Raw genomic sequence first — 25,738 nt, forward strand, 5'->3', positions numbered from 1 at the left:
GATATGAGAGACACCTATGTATTTCTGAAATTGGAATAAAATATAGAGTTTAGAAAGAGTAGATATTTGCACATTTCTGAAATTGTGAGTACCCATACTAGCATGAGAATTAAAAGTCATTTTTCAAAATGACTTCTTTTTTACCCATTGTCTTTCATTTGGAAGGCAAGAAATGCATTGAAAGTCAATAGGTAATAACAGTTGCTCTACAACTCTGTGTTACCCTACGTCTCCGGATAAAAATGGTACCTCACTTGTGGGGGTAGGCCTAGTGCCCGCGTCAGGAAACGACTCAAAACGCAACGTGGACACACCACATTTTTACAGGGAAAACTGACCCTTTTTTTCAAAGCCCCTAGCTGTAGATTTTGAACCCTAGCTCTGCCGGCACCTAGGGAAACCTAGCAAACCTATACATTTTTGACACCTAGGGGAATCTAGTATGGGATGAGTTGACTGACGACTCTCACCAGGTTCTATTAACCAGAATCCCTTGCAAACCTACAAATTTGTAAAAAAAAAAAAAACCACACACACACATTTTCCTCACATTTCTGTGGTGGAAAGTTCTGGAATCTGTGTGGATCCACAAAATTTCACCCACCCCGCATTCCCCAAAGTCTTCCGAGAAAAATGGTACCTCACTTGTGTGGGGAGGCCTAGTGCCCGCGACAGGAAACGGGCCAAAATGCAACATGGACACACCACATTTTCACATTGAAAACGGACCCTATTTTTGCAATGTGCCCAGCTGTAGATTTTGAACCCTAGCTCTGCCGCACCTAGTGAAACCTAGCAAACCTATACATTTTTGAAAGCTAGACACCCAGGGCAATCTAGGATGGGGTGACTTGACTGGCTTGCACCAGGTTCTGTTACCCAGAATCCCTTGCAAACCTAAAACTTTGTAAAAAAAAAAAAACATTTTTCTCACATTTCTGTGGTGGAAAGTTCTGGAATCTGCGTGGATCCACAAAATTACAACCACCCCGCATTCCCCAAAGTCTTCCGAGAAAAATGGTACCTCACTTGTGTGGGTAGGCCTAGTGCCCGCAAGAGGAAATGGCACAAAACGCAACGTGGACACACCATATTTTACAGTGAAAACTGACAATATTTTGCAAAGTGCCTAGCTGTAGATTTTGAACCCTAGCTCTGCCGGCACCTATGGAAACCTAGCAAACCTATACATTTTTTTAAACTAGACACACAGGGAAATCCAGGATGGGATGACTTGTCTGGCTCTCACCAGGTTCTGTTACCCAAAATCCCTTACAAACCTCAATTTGGCCAAAAAAACACATTTTCCCTCTAAATTCTGTGGTGGAAAGTTCTGGAATGTGCGTGGATTTACAAATTTCCACCCACCCCGCATTCCCCAAAGTCTTCCGAGAAAAATGGTACCTCACTTGTGTGGGTGGGTTAAGTACCCGTGCCTATCACAAAACCTGGTTTATCAAGGCGGGTCCCATGAGTTTTTGGACCCGGGCTCGGCGGCCATCTTAGGAAACTTACCAAACCCACACATTTCTGAAAACTAGACACCCGGGGGAGTCCAGCGAGGTATGGTTTGTGTGGATCCACCAACGTTTTCCTACCCAGAATCCCCTGCAAACCTCAAATTTAGCTGAAAAACATCACTTTTTCACATTTCTGTGTGGAAAAGTTCTGGAATCTACTTGGATCCACAAATTTCCTACCACCCAGCGTGCCGCTGGATCTCCCAATAAAAATTATATCTCACTCACATGGGTGGGTCAAGTACCCGCGACAGGCAAGGGTCCAAAACGTATTGAGGATACATCAAAATTACCTATCAGAAAACAACCTGGTTTTGCAAGGGGGGGTCATCTGGATGTTTGGTCCCGAGCTCCGCGGCCATCTTGGGTAACTACTAAACCCACACATTTCTAAAAACTAGACACCCGGGGGAGCCCAGTGAGGTATGGCTTGAGTGGTTCTCCCAATGTTTCCTACCCAGAATGCCCTGCAAACCTCAAATTTAGCTGAAAAAAACACATTTTCCACATATTTTTGGGTGGAATCACCGTGCCGGCACAAATGTCCTACCCCACAGCATTCCCCTCAGTCTCCCAAGTAAAATTATACCTCACTTGTGTGGGTGGGGCAAGAGCCTGTGACTGGGAAGAGCCCAAAACATAGGGATTAAGGGTATAGCAACGAGAATTCTAAACGCTAAATACAAAAAAATATATGTTTTTGCCAAATCTGCATTGGACATCCACACAAGTGAGGTATCATTTTACTCGGGCAACTAAGGAGAATGCTGTGGGGTAAGACATTTGTGCCGGCACGGTGATTCCATACAAAAATATATGGAAAATGTGGTATTTTTAGATAAATGTGAGGTTTGCAGGGGGTTCTGGGTAGGGAAACGTTGGGGGATCCATGCAAGCCATACCTTATTGGACTCCCCAGGGTGTCTAGTTTTCAGAAATGTGTGGGTTTGGTAGGTTTCCCTAGACGACGCCGAACCCGGGGCCAAAAAACCAGGTGCCCACCCAAACCCACGTAGTTTTATAGGTAATTTTGAAATCTCCACAGTACGATTTGGGCCTTTTACTTTTGCAACCACTATGCCTACCCACACAAGTGGGGCATCATTTTTATCGGGAGACCTGGGGGAACGCTGGGTGGTAAGAAATGTGTGGATACACTCAGATTCCAGAACTTTCCCACACAGAAATTTGAGAAAAAAAGTAGTTTTTTTCAGCTTAATTTGAGGTTTGCAGGGATTCTGGGTAGAGAAATGTTGAAAGACCCAAGCAAGCCATACCTTGCTGGACTCCCCTGGGTGTCTAGTTTTAAAAAATGTGTGGGTTTGGTAGGTTTCCCTAGTTGGCCGCCAAGCCCGGGGCCAAAAACTCATGGTACCCCCCCTTGAAAAACCAGGTTGTTTTGTGATAGGTAATTTTAATGTCGCCTCAATAGGTTTTGGGCCCTTGCCTGTCGTGGGTACTTGACCCACCCACACAAGTGAGGTACCGTTTTTCTCGGAAGACTTTGGGGAATGCGGGTTGGGTGGAATTTTGTGGATCTACGCAGATTCCAGAACTTTCTACCACAGAAATGTGAGAAAAATTTGTTGTTTTTTTTTACAAACTTTGAGGTTTGCAAGGGATTCAGGGTAACAGAACCTGGCAAGAGCCAGACAAGTCGCCCCTTCCTGAATCCCCCTGGGTATCTAGTTTTACAAAAATGTATACTTTTGCTTGGTTTTCCTAGGTGCCGGCAGAGCGAGGGTTCAAAATCTACAGCTAGGCACTTTGCAAAATAGTGTCAGTTTTCACTGTAAAATGTGGTGTGTCCACATTGGGTTTTGGACCGTTTCCTGTTGCGGGCACTAGGCCTACCCAAACAAGTGAGGTACCATTTTTCTCTGAAGACTTTGGGAAATGCGGGGTGGTTGGAATTTTGTGGATCCACGCAGATTCCAGAACTTTCCACCACAGAAATGTGAGGAAAATGTGTTTTTTTGACAAATGTTGAGGTTTGCAAGGGATTCTGGGTAACAGAACCTGGTGAGAGCCAATCAAGTCACCCCATCCTTGATTCCCCTGGGTGTCTAGTTTTCACAAATGTATAGGTTTGCTAGGTTTCACTAGGTGCCGGCAGAGCTGGGGTTCAAAATCTACAGCAGGGCACTTTGCAAAAAAAGCGTCAGTTTTCACTGTGAAAATGTGGTGTGTCCACGTTATGTTTTGGGTCGTTTCCTGTTGTGGGTACTAGGCCTACCCACACAAGTGAGGTACCATTTTTTTCAGGGGACTTCAGAGAATGCGGGGTGGGTTGAGGTTTCTGGATTCACGCAGATTCCAGAACTTTCCATCACAGAAATGTGAGGCAAATATGTTTTTTTCACAAAGTTTGAGGTTTGCAAGGGATTCTGGGTAACAGAACCGAGTGAGAGCCGCAAAAGTCACCACATCCTGGATTCTCCTGCGTGTCTAGTTTTAAAAAATGTATAGGTTTGCTAGGTTTCCTTGGGTGTTAGCTGCTGTAGGACCCAAAATCCAGAGGTAGGCGCATTCCGCAAAAAAGTCTGTGCCTAGTGGGCTTTCTACCGCCCTGGGGAGGGGAGAAACTGGGGGCTATGGCAGAAAGACTGGCTATGCTGTTTGGGTGGGTGGGGACATTGGGATGCCCATTCTGGGCAGTCCCCACCCCATGTATAAAAAAAGCAAGCATAATCGCTGGCGCCTCGTAGGCTCTCTGCCCCCCGGGGGGCAGATCAGGGGCTACTGCCCCCATCTGCCCCCAAGGGGGCATAAACACAGTGGCATTTTTTTGGGGGGGTGGGGGCATTGGCATTCCCATTCTGGGCAGCCCCCACCCCTGAATTTTGAAAAACATTTATCCCTGGTGCCTTGTGGGCTTTCTGCCCCCCCCGACGGGGCAGATAGGGGACTATTGCCCCATCTGCCTCCCAGGGGGCCAGAAAGACTGTAGCATCTTTTCTTTTGGGTGGGGGTATTTTAATGCCCCCACCCCTACGTTTATATTAAAAAAAATCCCTGGGGCCTAGTGGGCGATCTCTAAGCAGGGATCCACTAGGGAAGGGTATCATTGGAAAGGGAAGGAAGATCCTCCCCTTTCCAGCGATACCTCTCCCAAGTGTTTCAGTGCTCGGGGGGCTGAGATAGCCCCCGAGCACTGTAACACTTGGGAGAGGGGGGAGCATTGGCATGCCCATTCTGGGCAGCCCCCACCCCTGCGTATAAATAAAACAAATCCCTGTGGCCTAGTGGGCTTTCTGCCCCCCACAGGGGACAGATCCACCAGCCACTGTCCATATCCGCCTCGTGAGGGGGGGCAGAAAGACTTTGACATTTTTTGTGGGGGGGGGGGGTATTGGCATGCCCATTCTGGGCAACCCCCGCCCAGAACTTTGGAAAAATAAAAATCCCTGGTGCCTAGTAGGCTATCTGTCCTCCGGTGGGGTAGATGAGGGGCTATTGCCCCATCTGCCTCCCAGGAGGGGCAGAAAGACTGTAGCATTTTTTCTTTTGGGTGGGGGTACTTGAATGCCCATTCTGGGCAGCCCCACCCCTACGTATATATATATTTTTTTAAATCCCTGACCTGGCGGCCACTGTCCCTATCTGCCTTGCGAGGGGGGGGCAAAAAGACTTTGGCATTTTTTCTGGGCAACCCCCACCCCAAACTTTGGAAAAATAAAAATCCCTGGTGCCTAGTGAGCTTTCTGCCCCCGGGGGGGCAGATGAGGGGCTATTGCCCCATCTGCCTCCCAGGAGGGGCAGAAAGACTGTAGCATCTTTTCTTTTGGGTGGGAGTATTTTAATGCCCCCACCCCTACGTTTATATTAAAAAAAATCCCTGGGGCCTAGTGGGCGATCTCTAAGCAGGGATCCACTAGGGAAGGGTATCATTGGAAAGGGAAGGAAGATCCTCCCCTTTCCAGCGATACCTCTCCCAAGTGTTTCAGTGCTCGGGGGGCTGAGATAGCCCCCGAGCACTGTAACATTCAAATTGAAACCAAGTTTCAGTTTCGTTTTCAGTCATGGGCGCTGTCGTCATTACACTGAAAACGTGTGAAGGACCTCAGGAGGTTGGGGAAGCTCTCCCCCACCTCCCGAGGCCCCAAACAAAAAATGGAAATCCCTCTGCTGTTTGCAACATAGGGATTTCGTGCCCCTGTCCTCATGACGGAATGGTTCCGTCATGAGCACAGGAGCAAAGTAGGTTTAGGTATTGATGCTTTTGGTCCCATGTCATGAGCAGCCCTTCAGCCACACTGACATTTATGTCATCTGCACAATGCATCTTGGGGATGTTAGTTTTCATTTTTACCACGTAATACATTTCAAGTCAGCTAGGTCCTGGCTCTACTGGGCCCTCATTACTGTACTTGACAGTGCTGTCTCAGCAAAAGAAACGTGAAAGCCCCCCCCCAAAAAAATCTTTGTGACAGGCTTGGAGGCTGTATCTGACAAAAGTCGTTGAGGAGGGGAGCTGGAGAAGGAAGCAGGAGAAGGATGAAAAATAGAAGAAGAAGGGATAAGAATTAGACCACAAGGAGGGCAAGGACAACCAGAGCCACAAGGATCAGGGCAAGAACGTCCAGGCCCAGGTAAACCTAATATATGCGGACCAGGGTCTCCAATGCAAGAGGTGACCAGAAACAAATAGGTGATGAGGAACAGGACAATGAAAAACAGCATTAGGGGTACCGGGAACATGGTAAGAAGGACCAGGGGGGGCAGGAAGTTGTGGAATAGGGGGGTCTGGGCACAGTGGACAAGGGAACGATGGAACAGAAGCACCAGAGGTAGAAGGAACATACGTTCCTGCACCATAAAGAGGGCTATGAGCACCTGTGCGCACCGACCAGGACCAAAGGGATGAGAAAAACCAGGGCCAGGAGTAGCAGAACCAAGTAGATAGACCAAAGAGGATTAGTAGCTGAAGATCAGTGGAAAGAAAGCCCAGTGACAGGAGGGCCAAGACCATAGACATCAGATCAAGGAGGACCAAGGAGCCAGAAGCAAAAAGACCAGGATTGGGAGTCCACACCCAGAAAGGCCCAGGGATAGCAGGATCTAGAGACCCTAGATTAGAATGAAAAGGGGGTTATGAAGGACGAGAACATCTAGGTCCCGTGGGACCAGGATCAAAAGGTCCAAGAGTGTTCGACTCCTGGAGACCCTAAACCAGGGTGACCAGAACTACATGATTCAGGTTGACCCAGAACATAGGAACTAGGAAGACCAGTGCCAGAGGGATGCGGAAGACCAGACTAAATATGACCATTACTAGGAGATCCATGATAGAGGAGCCCATGGTCAGATGGACAAGCACAAAGTAGAATAGGCAAATCAGGAGGACTAGTTTGCGTAGGATGGAGCAGAAGGACCGGGGACTAGGAGGGATAGCGAAACCAAGGCGGGTGGAAATAGGATCAGATGACCCGATACATGAAGATCAGCCAAGGGAGTACCAGAACTAAGACCATGACTACATGGACCAAGGTGAGTAGGCTCAGAAGGACTCAGAACAGGCAAACCAGGGGACTAGATAATTATGGGGAGCCGGGACCAGGAGAACTGATGGATGAGAATAAGGGTGAGGTCAAAAGGTCCAGGACAGAGAGCTTGTGAAACAGGATACCCAAGATCCAAATGCTTTGGGGCAGGAATAAATAGGAATGATGCCAGTCAAACCAGGAAGGACATGACCAGGAAGTTCTTAGACTAGCATGAACCAGAAGTAGGAAGGGCTAGGATTATCTGTGACAGAACAAGTAATTTTGGAGTCATGCAGCCAATGAGCAGGTGGATAAGTGCCAGGAAGATCAGGACCATATAAGACAACTAAGAAGGTCAGGACCTGAAGGGCAGTTGCCAGTATGTCCAGGAAACTAGGATAAGCAGGACATGATTAGGAAGACTAAGGGGGGCAGTGGCACAAGCACCCAATAAATCATAGCAAGAGGACTGGGTTATCTAAAAGGATCATGAACAGGAGGGCTGAATACGGGGTGAAGAGGGTCATGAAGATCAGGACCCAGGGAACCAGGGCTCGGATTACCAAGTGGGGCAGATCACTCATAGCAAGTAACAGGACCAGGGTCAGGAGGATTTGAGTTAAGAAGGCCAACCAGCATCTGGAATACCAAGTGGAATGGACAGTGGTGGGCAAGAGTACCAGAGCCAAAATGACCAGGCTCAGGAGCACCAGAACAAAGAGAACCTGGATGAACAGTACCTGGATCAATGGCTGCAGTACCATTAAGACTAAATTGACAAGGAACAGCTCCAAGGACAACCCAAAACAGCCAGACAATGACTAATAGTGCCAGGACACAAGAAGCAAGATGGACCAGGGCTTGCAGTACAAGGGCTTGGTTGATAGTGGGGAGATCTAGGACAAGGTACTAGGGCCAAAGTCCACAAAGGAACAGGACCAGATGGGCCAAGACTTGGAACCCAGGATGGCCAAAAGGCAAAGTTTATGATAACAAGCACAATAGGACAAAAAGGACCAGGGCGACCAAGAGCAAAATGACTAAGACAGCAAGTGAGTCAGGTTCAGGAGCTCAAGCTTCCGGAGAACCCAGACTATAAGAAACAGGACCAAGAGAATCAAGAACAATGGGCACAGACTCTTTAGGACAAGGACTAATAAAAACAAGAATAGCACGTCCTTGGCCAGGAGAGCGAGGTAGCTGAGGCCAGGGACACAGGCAGCCAGAGTCAGAATGAAAAGTTCTAAGAGGACCTGGAAACAAAGGACTAAGGGTACCAGGGAGATCAAGGGAAAGAGGATCAGGACCTAGAGTACTAGCACCAGGAAGAACAGGGTAAAGATGAAAAAGAGGATCTGGATCATTAATAACAAGACCAGGACAAACACAGCCTGGAGGTCCAGGCAACAGGGCTAGGAATATGATGGCCAGGAAAATTAACAACAGGATGGCCAGCTCCTGGAGCACCAGATAAATTAGGGCCATAATGAGTTTGTGTAGCAGCACCAGGACAAGCAGTAGGAAGGCCAGGGCCTAGAGGATCAGGGACAGATCCACGAAGACCGTAAGCCAGAATAAGCAAGGAAGAGAAGGGGGCAGTACCATGAATGCCAGGAGAATCAGAGTCAGGAGGACCAGTGCAAGGAGGATTAGAAGGATCAGCAGCAACAGGTCAGAAACAGGCCTAAGAATGCCATGAGGACCATGACCACAGGACCAAGGACCAGAGTACCAAGTGGAGCAGAAGGACCAAGCCCTGGGGGGTAGCAGGGCCAGGGTGATGAAGATCAGGAGGACGTGAACTGCCAGAACCAGAATGATAACAGGACTGGACCTGGATACACAGGGGGGCAGGACAAAAATGACAAGGCTCAGAGGGACCAAACCAAAGAAAACCAGGACCAAGAGCGCCAAGACCATTGGGTGCGGTGCTAGAAGGAGTCAGAGGACAAGGCAAAGGGCCAGGAGGACAAGAATGATCCACAGTTATGAAGGCAAGGCCTAAGAGGGCCAGGACACAAGAGGCCAGGTAGATCAAAGGGACCAGCAGGACTAGGAACTGATGACCCGGGAATCAGATGAGCAGGGTGTGTAGGACCCGAAGGACCAGGATGAATGGATGAGGGTCAAGAGGATCAGGAAAGAACAGAAGGCGCTATGAGAAGGGAGCCTAAATGAACCAGGATGGCCAGAAGGACCAAAACAAAGAGAACCCAGACCCAAACAAGGAGGACCAGAAGCAAAAAGATCAGGTTGAGTAGGGTTAAGAATAATCAGTTCCAGGAACAGGACTAGAAGAAACAGAAAGGTCTGAACCAAGGACCAGGACCTGCAGTTCCAAGTGGCGCCAGAGGACTGGGGACCTGGGTTATTAGGACCAGGGAGGATCAGGAGAACCAGAGCCACGAGGATCAGTGGGACAGACCATGGCCAAACTGACCAGGCCCAGTCCGAGAGGGCCTAATAAGGAGAACCAGGACCAGTGAAGGCAATACCAGGTGGACCACAAGGACCAAAGCAAGGAGAATTGGGATGATCCAAACAGGAAGACTAGGAGTGCCATCCCTAGGAGAACAAGGAGAACTGCGCTAGATGTAAAGACCAGTAGGATCAGGATGAGGATCAGACGTATCGGGATCAAGAGGTCCAGGAAGGGCTACTACAGGTATGAGCCAGTGACAGGGCCAGTAAGATCAGGGTCAGAAAGGACTACAACCAGAATCCCCAGATTCAGGAAACCAGTCACTGGGTGACCAGAACTAGTTGGGCAGGGCCAGGCTGAGGATCAGGAGAACCAAAACAACCCAGAAATAATGGACTTGGAACAGGACTAAGAGGAGGACCAGAAGGACCTAGAAGTGAAGGAAGAAGAAAATAAGCAGGAGGACACCTATGTGAGTCAAGGCCACATCTATTCAGATATCATTTTTGTAAATGGTTCTTACGCATGCTGGTTATACTGCCAATCCCTAGAAACCCCTACTTCTTCAGCTCATGTGTAATACTGGTAAGTATTTGCTGCAAAATTAGAGCATAAAAAGTGACAAAAAACACACTGACCTCTGAGCATACAATATGCAGTCTGATGCTGGCACAGTTGTCCGAGGTTCGGTCTGAAAAAGAGGATCTGGATCTGGTTCGGTCTGAAGACAAGGGGACCAAAACTTGGCAGAGGATTTTAAAGGTGGATGGGTGAAAATGAGGAGTGCGTCTTGTGAATGATGTCTACTTCCTCGTATGGCCCATAGTATAGGCAGTCAAAGTAAGAACTTTATACCATCTACCCTGTCCAGAGTAAAACCTGGTTGTAAGGTATAGGAAAAAACATAATGACTTGGGAGAACATTTTCAGTGTATGGGACCATTATTTTATTTGATTTTCTAAAACAAACTCCTGCTTTGGCAGTTTCTTTTTGAAAAACAAATATTTTTTTTAAGTTTTCTAGCCGGCCATCATGTCTGATTGTATTGACCTTCAATTGTATTGTGCATAGACAGGATCCAACATGACAGAAGTTCCTGCCAATGTAGAGAGTTGTCCACAAGGCCAGGGGACAACTCTAAATTTGGTGGGCGGAGATCCCTCAGGAAGTTGACAGTATTGTCCTCCGTCATCCTGGTGGAATTAACACTATACTTGACACTCAGGCCTGTAGTTTTTCTTATTCTGCAGTAAGATTGAAATGAAGCCTCTCATTTTTATTGTGCTGGTCATTTTATAAGGGGCTCTATGAAATTATTTCTATTTTGGTAAAATTACCCTAAATTATTGGATGGCTCTATGTACTGGGATTTAACATTTCTATTTCTGGTTTTTGCTTGTACGAATTATTGTTTTCAGGTGCTTTAATCAGATTTGTTTATTGAACATAACCAGAAGTAATAATACCAGAATGCATTGATTTGCTACAGAAAAAGAGGTCTTCTCCTATATCTGCCCTTTGTACATTCCCATGGCTTTGTGAGAAAGGGCGGGTATATAGCTTTCGAACAGTAAACAGCGCAAACTGGTCTTAACATCTTTATCATTAGCCACATCTGCAGGTAAATATAAAGGATTAGGAGCATTTGTGGAACACGAGACAGCTCCAAAAATGTTGTCCCAAGTCACTATATCTTGGCCCAACATGTAATTGGGTGGCATTCTGTGCCATATCTTTTAAAAAAACGTGGAAATATTCAAACATTTGGGACCTTTAGACCTATAAGTTAGTGCCTGCATCTAAGCTGGTTTTAGCACCATGGGCCTCATGTCACAAAATCTAAAGGTTTGTGACCACACAAGTACTAATCATTATGTACAAAACTCCTTTTAGGAGTTGGACATTTCTTTGGACTAGTAAAAGGACTTTTAGGGTCATTGTAAATCGGAGGTCCAAGCAAGGGATTTCCTCCCAACTCTTTCCATTTTGAAAAGGAATTTATAAATAGTTTGGGACTGCAATTGCTGTTGTAAACCACTGACCCCCGAGTTGGGGTGGAAACTAATTTGCAATGGTGGAGGCGTCCCCTTAGGGAAAGATGTTGGCAGTCTAAGGGTGGGGTAGAATGTTTCTAAAAACTTCTAGCCGAACAGTGAAGAATCTCTACTATTTAGACAGTGACTGGGTAAAAGATGACATTTTTCAGCTATTTGCATGGTTGCCAGCCAAGTGCAAAATTTCCACTGTTCAGCCAGTGGCTGGGTAAATAGTGATTGTTTCTGCAATTTGCATAGCTGCCAGCCAAACAGTGCAAAGACTCTACTACTTAGCCAGTGACCAGGTCAATAGTGAAGTTTTTCAGGTTTTTGCATGACCAACGGCCAAACAGTGCAGAATCTCTGTTATTTAGCCTGCAGCCGGGTAAACAGAGAAGTTTCTCTGCTAGTTTCAAGGTTGCCAACCAAATAGTAAATCATTTATGACCCTGCTCCCTTATATGCAATTTTAATGATAATTTCGAGGCACAGGGATCAAGTCTGCATGTCCTGTAATGAAAGCTGTAACATTTTTGTACATGTTATGGCCAGCCAGTCAAAAACAACCAATGTGGAAAAAATGCCCTCCCGGCTAATCAGATCACTCTATGGGGCATATTATCAAGAACGGCGTTAAAATTATCGCCGCTTTAGCGGCATGAAACTGCAGCTAAAGCAACGATAATGGGCTTGATAATATGGCCTTGGGAATTCTAATAGGAGCCCATGTTCTGGTGTGAACCTGGACTTCTATTGGAATTCTCTAGGGAATCAAGCCCATTATCGCCGCTTTAGCGGCAGTTTCCTGCCACTAAAGCGGCGAGAATTTCAATGCCATTCTTGATAATAGGCCCCTATTTCTTTAACTTGAAGTAATGCAGTACTCCGGCTGGAGTCCCGCTGGACCAACCATCCAGATATCACTGTAATTAAAATGCAAATGTTTTGAAAATGGCCAAACGGATTTACAACAAATAATGGAAAGCACGCAGAATGCAGCACACTTAGAAAGACGAAACAACAAGGAGAAATAAAGTTATTTCTCCTCGTGTGCCTCTGGTGGGGAGGCATACATTCCCAGGTCTGTTACTCTTGGTAAGTCTGGGAATTCATCAGAATACATGGCTGGATGCATGGGAACACCCAGGCTCCACCAATCTAATGCCCTCACCACGAAGTGTAAAGCAAGACTTGTGCTGCCTTCCATTACACTCGATTTACCAAACCACGCAGGGTGGCGTTGCGTGGCTTGATAAATCTCATTGTAGGTTTTGTTTTGCCCTGTGTCACCTTATGTGGCACAGGGCAACACAAAACCTATAGAAAATGATGCCCCTTAGTTTTTTGCAATTGAATCATCTCATACATGTTAAATTGGAATCTGTATACTTTACATTTTGTCTTTTACTCCATAAGCCCGCAGAATTAATTTCTGATATTTAGGATCATTTCAAATTAGTTAAGATTATCACTTCTTTTTCTTGCTGTAACTTTCTTTGATGAAATATCTTCTAAACATCATGCAAAGCTGCAGACGCGACTGCTAAGTTTCTATTTGCCTCCTCACTGAGAGTCTTCTTTGATTCACATGCATTATGGCCTTTTGATTTCTTTTCATCCTCCTCAGGCTGTGTTATACCGAAAACAGTAACCCTTATTGCCATACTCATAAGGGAGGTAAGCGTCTCGGTTCAGAGAAGATCTTGACAATGCTACTGAGATATGTGCGCTTCTGAATTTTGTGCTTCAAGTGAACAAGTGAAATGGCTTTACTTGAAAAGTCTATTCAATCATTTAGGGATAGAGCTTTAGGAGTGACCTCTGAATTACTGACGTTTTAGTTATAAATATTTGCATTTCTTTTGGGAGTCAGAGTTAAGATTACTTTATGGGCAGGGTTTGGAATTCCAAGTTATGTGGTATTTATTACACAGTAATTATTGAGGGTGATAAAAATCTCTGCTTGCCTTAAAAGTAAGTCAAACATCCGAATATCAAAGGGGAGAAACTTGCGGTTCTTACCATAGCATAAAGGTTTTGTTGCGGTAAGCACAATATTCTGCATGTTATTCTGCACTTATTTAGAATATGTATGAAAATGATTGCATCTGATTGTTGAACGTAGCCCTCTCTGCAGTCATCCCCAAACATTTTGCCTCCGTCCTCCTGTTTTTGTTGACTTTTAGAACTCTGCACACTTTACCATTGCTGACCAATGCCAAAGTGGCTGTGCTCTTTCCTTTAAACACGGCAAAATTGGCTTACACCCAGTTGTCACATTTAATTTATTTGTGAGTACCTAGTAAAGTGGGACTAAATGTACTCACGGCCTGTAAATTAAATGCTACCAGTGGGCCTGCCGCACTTATTGTGCCACATACTTAAGTCACCCTTTAAACATGTCTCAGGTCTGCCATTAGACCCTGAGTACAGTTTAAATCTACCATTTTGACCTAGCAAAAAAAAACTTTTGCCATGCTTAAAACCTGCGTTTTAAAACATATAAGTCACTTCTTGGGTAGGCCCTACATACCCCATAAGGCAGGGTGCATTGAATTAAAAATGTTAGACATGTATTCTTACGTTTTATATGTCCTGGTAGTAAAGAAGTCTTAAATTTGTTTTTTTTCACTATTGCAAGGCCTCCCTCTTCCACAAGATAGCATTGGGTTACCTTGTTACATTTAAAAAGTGATAACATTTTATTGGGAGCAGGTAGGAAAATCATGTTTGGTGTCGGCAATTGTAATTTAAACCCCTCTTTAATGGTAAAGTCAGATTTTAAGTCACAATTCTGAAAATACGACTTTTAAAAAATGGTTGGTATCTTCCAGTACTAATAATTTGGCACCTGCAGCTTGTTCCTAGATCATATGACTAGGTGTAGTTGGTAGTTTCCCTTCGTGTTTTCCATCCAGACAGCATCACAATACAGGATCTGGGTGTTGGGAGGATAGGCCATCTCTGGCATGATGGTTGGGATGGAGCTGTTACCTACCACACTTGCACTTCAAAGGCACTGGCCAGCTCACACAAAGGACTTCACACTAGCCGGTTGTGCCCCCAGACACACTGGGACCAGGGCAGAAAGACAGGAAATTCCAGACACCTCTAGGCGGAAACTCCAGAAGCTTATCCCACTTCAGCGTGGGCATTAGATATAAAACTAGGACACTCAGACCCACTTTTCAGTTCACTCCTGGACCTGTGGAAAGACTCTCAGAGGACTACCTGCTGCTGTGGCCTACTGTGTACACCAGGAGTCTCTCTTGTTGCACCATGAAGGGCTACTTTTCTGCATGAAGCATGCTCTGAGCCCCCAGAGCTCTGCCCTGTTGCTTGAGCCCCGCTCTCATACTTAAACGAAGTTCTTCTCGAGTGACTCCAAGAGCTAATCGGCTGGCCTCCTGATCAGATCTTCAGGAACAGAAAAGGTTCCATCCACCTTGAACCCGCAGCTGGACCCTGCCTAAGTGAGTCCTGACCCTTGAAGTGGTGAACCTCAAGTCCTGGACACTTGGAAGAGGTGGTAGAGGTGCCCACATAGCCCAAGTCCAAAACCTGGGACTTGGATTTTTTTTGCCCAAAAAGTGCTCTGAGAACCTAGAGGATACTGGGACTTATCTGCTCGTGGATCTGCCCAAAGAGTGTCACCGGTTGGCCTAGCTTCGCAGCAGCTCCTGTTCAGCGGCTTCCCGAAGAAGGGGTATCCAGCCTCATGGAGTCTTTGTTGGCTACAACTTTATCCACAGCTGGTGCTTTGATCTTTTAGGTGCAATTTTCCAATGTAAATTTTGAAAAGTCATAACTCTTGTTCTACTGATTGGATGTTTGCTATTTTGGTGTGAAATAAATTATTAAAATGTACACAATTTTTCTAAATTGGTGTAGGATTTCTATTGTGTTCTGATTTCACTTTGTTACTAATACTTCACACATTGCTCCTCAGTTAGGCATGACTGTTTTTGTGCCCTATCAGAGGGTTAAGCCCAAGTTAATTTAGTGACTTTTTGTGGTTCACCCTGACAACGATTGTGGCTGTTGCTCAAAAAGAGTTCTCGCCCCCTCAACCAACAACCCAATTTCTCACACTGATGAATACTGATAAATAACAAACACCTTAACATCATAATTTTATGAAATGCGAGAATTATCTCAGCTGATTTGGCCATAATGATGCTTATTGTAGTAGTGGTTGGGTAGCAGGATGTGATCATAGGAAGTGAGGAAGATAGAAATCAAACAATTAACAATATGTGCATTTCTGTGGGTCATATTAGGTGCTATTACTTCCCCTTTGAAACCATAACACTTGGGATGTGCAAGGTTTAGATGTTATTTTCTTGTTGTTTTTATGGAGGTTTGATTTTGTGGAAATCCTTGCATATTTCTAGAACTTTGAACAACATGACTTTACTTCAATTTGCTCTGCATGCCTTGTATGCATAAACAACCTCTCTAAAAAGAAAACTAGTGATGGAATAATTCTTCATATCTTCCAAGCTAATAAATATTATGCAAATATGGTCAAAGCATGAATCACACTGCAAATTAATTTGGGATTTAATTTTGGGTTGCTAACCCACTTCAGGCTTTATTACTATTTCCTGAACCTTGATTATTGATTTTGAAGCTTATGTTACTGCTCTATTTATACTTCAGTGTAACCTGCTCAATTGTGTCCCTTTTGCTTGACCCTCATTATTTTGTTGTTCCTTTCTCATCCTTTTTTTCTTATCACTAACAGTCCTGCCATCAGGACTAAAATTGTCAGTTTTCATAATTTTGAATCATGAAATGCAGATAATGATGTTTGTATGAAGTTTCTCTTTAGCACCACAAAAGTTGCATTTATAGAAAAGGCAGTGAGCCAGGTTGACCATGACAATCTGCATGGAGGAAGGGGTAGTGTTCTGCTGAGAAGGAAGGCACGGTTTGTGTGACCAAAGCAAAACAGAAGTACAGACAGGAGAAATTAAAAGAGGAATCAGAGAGGAAATGATATTGCGATTTGGGACCATTTTAGATTGTGATTCATCCAAGCACAGACTCTTCTGACAGCAAAGCCTTCCTGGTAGAGTTGAGCAGGGTTGGTCACTGAAGCAGCATTTATGGAGCATGGATTTGCTTCTGTGCTTCAGTAAACTCATTGGTTTTCCTCCTCCTAAACCAACAACGATAATGCATACTGATATGTTTTTGCTTTTTTTCTCTCAGATGGAAACCAGCAGAAGAAAGAGCCTGAAACATTTTGCTCTTGATGATAACTGGAGCACACACAGCAAACGCCAGCCAGCACAGGGAACTCCAGACCCCAGGAGCCTTTGCGCCAGGGAGGCACCGACGAGTGGTGGTAGCGCCAGGAGACGCATAAAATCATCGCTGAGCTCCCACAGCATGGGAGCTCACACAGCACATGCCAGCCAACAGCCAGCACCGGGGACTACAGACCCCAGGTGCCTTTGCGCGAGGGAGGTGCCGATGAGTGGTGGCAGCACTCGGAGGTGCATAAAATCATCACGGAGCTCCCGCAGCCTGGGAGCTCAAACAGCAAACGCCAGCCAGCAGCCAGCACCAGGGACTACAGACCCCAGGAGCCTTTGCACCAGGAAGGCACCGACGAGTGGTGGCAGCGCACGGAGACACAAAAAATCATCGCAGAGCTCCCACCGAGCTCACACAGCATACGCCAGCCAGCAGCGGGGACTACAGACCCCAGGAGCCTTTGAGCCAGGGAGGCGCCGACGAGTAGTGGCAGCATCCGGAGGCGCATAATATCATTGCGGGGCTCCCGCAGCGTGGGATACACACAGGCATGTCCGGTCCAAGACTGGGCCAATGTCGGCCCGTCCACGCCTGTCGAAGCCCGGAGGAGGCTGGGCTGGGCCCACTCTCTAACACCAGGACAGTAGATCCCCACGATTTTCATTTTGAGGTACAGACTTTAAATATTGACCTTCTCCTTTTAATATGAGCCTATCGTATATACAATGGTTAAGCATAAAGGCACCAATGATCATCCGGGGGCTGGAATAGCAGGAACTTTAGACACCTTCCTAACAAGGGCTGAATTGGTTTTGACCCACCAAATCAAGCTAACCGAGAGGCGCCTTTCCCTGGACTCTTTAGTCACTCAGAAGCGCTTTTCCCTTGGCAATGCATCAGTGGACAGCCCTCTCAATCCCTCCACTCCAGTGCCCGTGCCTTCAGTCCCAGTGCTTGTGGCTCCTGTGTTGTGGTTCCATTGAAGCCCCAATGGAACCCTCAACCAGATCTAAAACAGCTACAAGGGGCAAAGTCATAACCGCCCCACTAGATACAATTAGTGAGCCACCAGTAAAAAGAAGAAGGTGCGGTGCCCCTCTAAAGCAAAAGCAAAAGCCACACGTCATTGTACAGAAAGGGTCAAGAGACTCTGAACCTGGCTTAAGTTTAAATTTGTGTCCTGTGACTGATGACGTCACTTTCACATCACTGAACCAGGGGAGTGATGATGAATCATGGAAAAGACTCGAGACATTGGTTACCATCCTCCTGAGTCCAATACTAATCAAATTATCTAAATTTGAGGACACGTTGTTGCATATTGAAGGGCTGGGTAGACTGACGCATAATAAAGGTGTACGTTCTTTCCCATGCTCTTGTCCCGAAGCAGCTGAAGGACCAGCAGCATCCCTAGGGGGGAGGGGTCGCCCAAAGGAGTGTAACAATGAAGGGCAGCACACCCGTACGGGCAGTAATGCACGTAACTTAGCAGTTACCCCTCATCACAACCACCAACTGTCCCCTTCCCGCCACACGGGGCATTCTTCAAAGCTAGCTGGAGTCTCAAACCTCCAGTTGCATTCTACTATCCCCACAGATGGGCCAGCTCCCAATGCACGATCACCCTTACAGGGGGCAGGAGGGATGGAGCTTTGCTCTAGGCAGAGTAGACCAAACTTGGGGAGCCCTCCTAATGCACACCAGTTCCTACACCTCCCACGGGCCTCATCACCTCTAGTACTTATTCTGGGCAATGTCCCGATTCTGAGGGTCGATCAGTCAGAAACTACCGACCAATTAATGGACAAATCCCTGCACTGGCTAACCCACCAAACATCTGGTAGGGGAAACAGGGGGGCATCACCGGCCAACCAAACCATAATGGCTAGAAGGGTGGAGTGGCTGGGACCGACCAAAAAAACAAATGGAGGGTGAATGTGTGATTATAAATTTCAACAACCATTATGTATCAAATTCCCTATTAGATCAGCTATGCTGGGAGCCACCCAAAGGCACACAAATTAGAGCACTACCGTACGCATTCTTCTATAGGCACCCCCAAACACTGGTTTGTAAAACAAATGCTCCTATGGGGGAGGAGGAATGATGGACGAAGAAATATGCATTGTAGGTAATGCAGGGGTAACCCTGGAGAATAGATGTGCCACTCTAAGTTATCTGGAGCAGTGTGACTGACTATATTTCATCAGCTCACCGGTCTTATCCTATTAAAAATGGACCAGTTAACAACCTAACTCCCCATATAGTCAAAAGTAAGAAAGGATGCTTTCTCCTGCAAACCAACAGGCAGCATAGTTCTAGCATCTCCCCCAATACCAACCACTATAACATACATTTCTTGGAACATTGCGGGATTGCATTCGCATTTCTTGGAACATTGCGGGATTGCATTCGAAATTAGAGTATCGGGGCCTGAATTAATTGAGATCCATGATATTTGCGTGTTCCACAAAATATGGCCCCTAAATCCTGTATGCCGCACAGGCTATCTAAATCTTTACAAACCGGCATCCCAAGGGTAGAGAGGTAGACCATTGGTGGGCTGACAAGTTGGGTAAAACAGGTTATATGCTGTGAAATTCGGGATGTCCACATTGACAGCTCAGACATTGTGGCCATTTGTTTACAGATTAATCCCAATACCAAGATAATAGTCCTCAATGTTTATGCTAGAGGTCTCACTGGTGGGCGACTGTCTAGCACAGTAGCCATCTTAGAGGACTTCCTGGAAAGGACAATCAATACCCCAAATTTTGTAATCGCAGGGGACTTCAACACCACCTTCGTGCCCCTAGATCTAAACGATAGCAAACTTACCGAAGCAGAAGATGCGCAATGGAACATCCCTTCTTTAGAGGCACATCCGATCAAGAGATGGACGGAGGCAGCCTTATAACTCAAAGTACAATGTATGGAGAGGGGACTCAGGGCAGTAAATGGGCGAACTCTATCAGATAAAATGAGCTCCAACACTTTTAACAATGGTATGAGAATGAGTCTTATCCACGATATACTCCTAAATATGAAATACTGGACCAGCCTTATTGATAGGGAGATACAGAAGAGAGTAGTAAGTGACCACAATCCTTTTCTTAAAAACGAAAGCCCCAGGATCTAATCTGCTCCCAACCCCAACAACACACTATATCACTAACAATGCTGTGCTCAGCAATGACCTGAGAAGGGTCAAATGGAATAAAATAGTGGAAAGTGATGAAATAGTCACAGCAAGAAGGGCAGATGTTATCCATACCCTGACCGAGCTACAAACTAGCTCTATCCAGACACAGTTAAATTAAAATATAACTAGGGGCCATAAAGATCCATTTGGTAAAATAAAGAAATATTTTATTGGGCCCCTTAGCCACACTAGTAAATAGGAGGAGAAAAAAGCAAATTGGTACAATAAGGCTTGTAGAGAAGCTTACAAGTCATCGGTGGTAGCCATTAAACAGAAAGATTTGGCAACCGTCAAATTAACTCACCAGTAGTATAAATCTATAAAGCACAAAGCAAAAAAAGGCTGGGATGAATTGAGATGGTATGATCTCTATCAGGCCAGCCTACGGAAAAACCTTCAACACTTCTGGCAGCCGGTTAAATGGGGGAGTGGTGGGCAAGCAACTTAACTGAAAAATCATGTAGCTCCTGAAATGTGGGTTTCACACTTTGCCATGTAGTTTGCTATAGAGGAAGAGGTAGATACCATAGATCTATTCCAAATACCATCGCATGATGTTGCATTGCATTTTGATATAGGAGAGGTTGAAATAGCGTTGAGTGCAGTTACTAGTAGAAGAGCCCCTGGTCCGGATAGCATTCCGGCAGACTTGTTCTTATATGATAGGGCCACCTGGCAAGAGTATATATTACTGTTAACTAATGCAATAGCCAATGGAGCCCCTACACCCGTCTCCTGGAGGGGAGCAGAGATCCTACCAATTTATAAGAAAGGTGATTGTTCAAGCCCCAGCAACTACAGGCCAATAAGCCTCATTGATGCTATACAAAACATAATGGCAAGAATGGTGCTAAATAAAATCCAGGAATGGATCACAGACAATGATATATTGCCATTGTTACAGGCAGGATTCCGCACCAATGTGAGTACGGTGAGCCAGGTCTTATGCTTTGTTTTAATGCACCGGCGTGTTGTAGTGTTGGCGGGAAGTACCATCTACGCTGCCTTTGTGGATTTATAATCCACATTTAACATGGTCCCCCATAATCAACTTTGGTGGGTTCTCAAGGATTAAGGGATGCCACTAGAACTTCTATCTGTTGTGGTGAGGCTACATGAGGAACACTTTGTGCAGATCCGATGTGGTATGCAGGGTAATATCACTAATCGATGCCCCATATCCAAAGGGGTTCGCCAATGGTGTGTTATGGCCCCTACACTATTTTCACTATTCATAAATGGGGTTGTTAATTATTTCACCACTATCCCGACTGATGCAGCCTCTCTTGCAGGCATAAAAACACCTATATTCATGTTTGCAGATGACACACTTGTCATCTCGAAAAAACAATGGGGCCTGCAACGGGCGTTGGCGAGATTTGCGGAATTTTGCGATGCCTGTGGTCTTGTGATTAACACAAGCAAAACTAAATTTCTGGTTCTTCATAAAAATCGGTCCATCAAGGGGAGGGTATCCCTAAATAATAAATATCTTGACCAAATGGATGTTTTAATTATTTGGGAATCACGCTTGGAAATAAACTTAATTGGAAACCCCAGATTGAAACCATGGCTTTAAAACATCGCCAAACAGCAGGTGCATTGCTGAAGGAACATAAGTCCTCATTAACTAAGCCTATGAATCCAGTTCTGAAGATTTATAATTCCAAAGTCCCAGCTTCTGTACTATATGGTGCCGAACTCTGGGGTTATGAAATTTTGACACCATTATTTGTAGCCCAACATAAGTTTTTGAGAGGCAGCACTGGGTTACCTCAGAGCACTCCACTCAAGCCCTTATATTACGACCTGGGCTGCAATAGACTGGATGAGATAGCAAGGTTTTGCCCGATACCCTTATGGCGAAGATTATGGACCACTCCTGAGCTTTCACATTATGCCACTGCCCTTAAAGATGTTTGGAAAGCTGATACATCGTGCAAAATTACATGGTTGCAAAAGGTGAAAAATATATTGGTCGACATGGAAGTGCGACATCTATGGGATGATCCAGAGAGCCAACAGTTCCCCTCAGAAAAAGACATGAAAGAGCTCTTCTGGTCTATGGTTGTAAAGAATACTATCCAAACTTCTGGTAGTGTTAAGTTGACAGATACATTCATAGAGTTTAAGCCGTGTCCATTGTATGTACCCTTCTGGGATGTTATATCTAAGCCCAGAGATAGACAACTCTATTTTCAATTCTGGGTGGGCTCACTACTAGTGAACTCCTATACGTGCAAATGGCTTAATTTAAATGATAGCAAGTGCCCTTTGTGTGTAGAATCTGAGGAGACCTATTCACAGATTTTATTTGTTTACCCGGCCTATAAGGCCCCCCGGAATAAATGGTTGAAACCCTTATGCAGAAACATGGGTACTAGGTGCAGCACCTTGGCAATGAGAATATTGTTGACCAATACAAATGAATTATGTGTAATAGCAACTGCCAAATTTCTAAGTTGGATGTGGCCAATTCTTGAAAAAATGCTAAAAACCTCCGTGCCCATCTAACCTAGCGATTAGCAAAAAAAGTAAAGTGACGCATAAAATGGGTAGAAAAATGTCATATTGGTTGTGCGATTAGTAATATCTAATGTAAACCCCTGTCAGGCACAATCGTGGTCATAGTTTTAGAACTCCACATTTATTTTAGTGCTTAATATACTGCTGTTTATTTGTTTCCGTGCAAATTCTTTTAATGGCCACTCGCTGTCGTATATTTTTCCTTTTCTCTGTACTATAATTGTTTTTTTCTAATGACATTTTTATGAAACAAGAATTTTAAAGCTCTTATATAAATGTTTTATACATGAAATGTAATGGTTTTATGGTTAGTTCAGAACCTTTTAATCTATATACGGCCTCTAAGCTCCCACAATTTTTATCTTAAAAAATAATGCACGTATGCCAATTATTATGATCATAGGGTGTATGTATCCCTAATTAGAATGCAGTGTGTATTGTTGTAATGTCTTTTGTGATCTTGGCAATCCAAATAAAGATTATGAAACAGTATATCAAGACACTGTCTCAATCCGGCCAATCACTTGCTGATCAAGAAGTATGTTGCTCAGGCTCTGTGGGAGGCCGAGGTGGTGCATACCCATGTCCTCTATTTATTTTATTTTTAATCATTTTTAGTGAAGAAAATATGAAAGGACCAAGGATACATGTTGCATAAGGAAGAGAAATAACATTAAGAAATACAACAGGTAATATACAACCCCATGTAAAAGATTAAAAGAAGAAAGATTAGGGTAACTATTATTTATTAGTTATTTATATAATTTTAAAATACAGGAAAGAAGTGAAAGAGAAGAAAAAGAAAAGAGGAAAGAAAGAAACAGAAGAAGTGAGCGAAAGAGAAAGGAGATAGTCAAATAGATATTAGAGTAGAGATGAGTGTACAGATAGGAAAGTAGTAAAAGGTAAACATAGTAAATCAGATTTGATTTTTTGAGACAATGATGAAGATGAAATAGTAGAAATTCGATGTTCATTGCAAATACAATTCCACCATGTTAGTATACATAAATTAGTGTTATCTTTCCAGCAAGCAAGAATAACTTTAAATGCAAGAGCAATAAAGAGGTCAAATAAGTTTTACTTCAACAAGGTGTCATGGAAATCAGCAGACATGGAACCAAGAAAAACATTATGAATTGACAATGGAATACAAAAAAGATATATCTTAGAGCATTTAGTGCATATAGATTTCCTGAACCTGAAAACATTAGGGCAATGGTATAACAAATGAAGTAATGTGCCATTAGAGGAAAGACATGGCCAACAGAGATGAGAAGAAGAAGGGTTGATTTTGTGTATAAATAGGGGTGACTGAACTGCTCTATTATATAGGAAAAATAGTGATTGAGTAATATTAGCAGCTCTAGAGGTAGTAAAATGTTTGTGCCATAATTTCTCCCAATGTTGAATTGAAAGGGACATCGAGAGGTCTAGTTCCCACGCTAATTCAATTGATGATTTTGGTCTTTCAGGATTAGGAATAGATAGAAGTTTATATGTAAGAGAAGCTTTCGGGTTAGAATCAGGAGAAGTATTATACAAAGGAGTCAAAGAAGTAAATGGAGTAAAGTTGGGAGGAACATTTTTGGTTGTTAGGAATGATTGAAGCTCCTGTGATAATTTGGAATATTGGGCTAGGCAATCGCAGGGTAAATCATAAGTCTTGTAGTGTATCAAAGGGTATAACAGAATTATGAGAGACAAGTTGGTGGACATAAATAATATTCTTCTCCTTCCAGGGTTTGAAATAGAAAGATTTATAGCAAAACTTAATACATTTACTATACCAAATAGAGGAAACAAGAAAAGCTTTGTAAAAGTTAGAACCGTCTGTGAAAAGTGAGTGTATCAGGTGTTGGGAGTATTTTAAAATAGGATGTTTGGAAATAAAATTGCATAAAAAGAGAATTTGTGTGGTAAAGAGTGTTTACAATTGATCTAGCTAGGTATCAATTCATCATGGTATTGTCTGTTCAGTGCTTACATTTGTCCAAATAAAAAGCAGGGTGATATAATTTAAAATTAGGAAATCATAAACCCCCTATGTTTTTTGGTTTGATTGATTTAGATAAAGCAATATGCGCAGGTTTGTTGTTCCATAGAAATTTAGTACAAAGGCAATTGATTTGATTAAAGTAGTAATTGGGAATTTTAAATGGTAGCATAGAAATTTAAGAATAGAATGAGTAGTATAATCATCATTTTGATGGTATACGGTCTGCCCCACCAAGATAAATAGAGGGGAGACCAGGAAGAAAACACGTTTTGAATCTTGGGGGCATATTAACAAGCCAGGCGATAAAATTATCGCCGCTTTATCGGCAGAAAACTGCAGCTAAAACGGCGATAATGGGCTTGATAATATGCTCTATGGAATTCCAATTGAAACCCATGTTAGATGTGAAGGACATCTAACCTGAGCTTCAATTGGAATTCCATAGAGCATATTATCAAGCCCATTATCGTCGTTTTAGCGGCAGTTTTCTGCCGCTAAAGCGTCGATAATTTTATCGCCTGGCTTGTTAATATGCTCTCTAGTTTTTAAAGTATTAAAATTGTGGGAAAGAGTTTGAGGAATGGTAGAGGAGAACCAAATGCCTCAGTATTTAATTTTAGAAGGATGCAATTTAAAGTTCGTATCAGTGTCGTGTAGTTCCTATAAACCTATACAGGATCTGCGCTTTTAGACAATATATATTGTAGGATTGGAGTCAGACTGATTCTGGACACCCCTACCGAATATGTCAGCTTGTATACCAGCTAGCTCACAGTACCACTAGAAACTCCTCATACTAAGGAGAGAATAGTTCTTGGCAACTATCGCACATGACAACCCTGATCCCTTAGGATCTTGGAAGCAATGTACTACTTTTTGCTTAGTCACTCGTGCTGACTTTGTCTTAGAGAGATACACAGAATAAACGGTGGGAATGTTTTTCAATAAGCATTTATTGAACCAGCATCATGCTAGTGTAAAATAGGTGTGCTGAAACAACCACTAAACAGTAACATATATAAATGATTATAAGCACTAACATAGTAAAAGGATGGTAGATTTCTACCATTGTGGTAAAACAATGAATACAGGCAAGTAAATAAAATAGATGACAGCAAAGTGTGTACTCCTACAATGCGACCCTAACTAGATGTACCTAAATGTACCTAGCATGTATGTAGGTGTAGAAGCCAAGAATCCCTCTAGGATAAAGTCAACTCCATCACCTGAAGTGAGAGACTGTGGGACCCCGTCTTGGTCTCAAGATGGACACCCCGCAAG

Source organism: Triturus cristatus, chromosome 7, assembly GCF_964204655.1.
Source record: "Triturus cristatus chromosome 7, aTriCri1.1, whole genome shotgun sequence".
NCBI classification, from domain to species: Eukaryota; Metazoa; Chordata; class Amphibia; order Caudata; family Salamandridae; genus Triturus; species Triturus cristatus.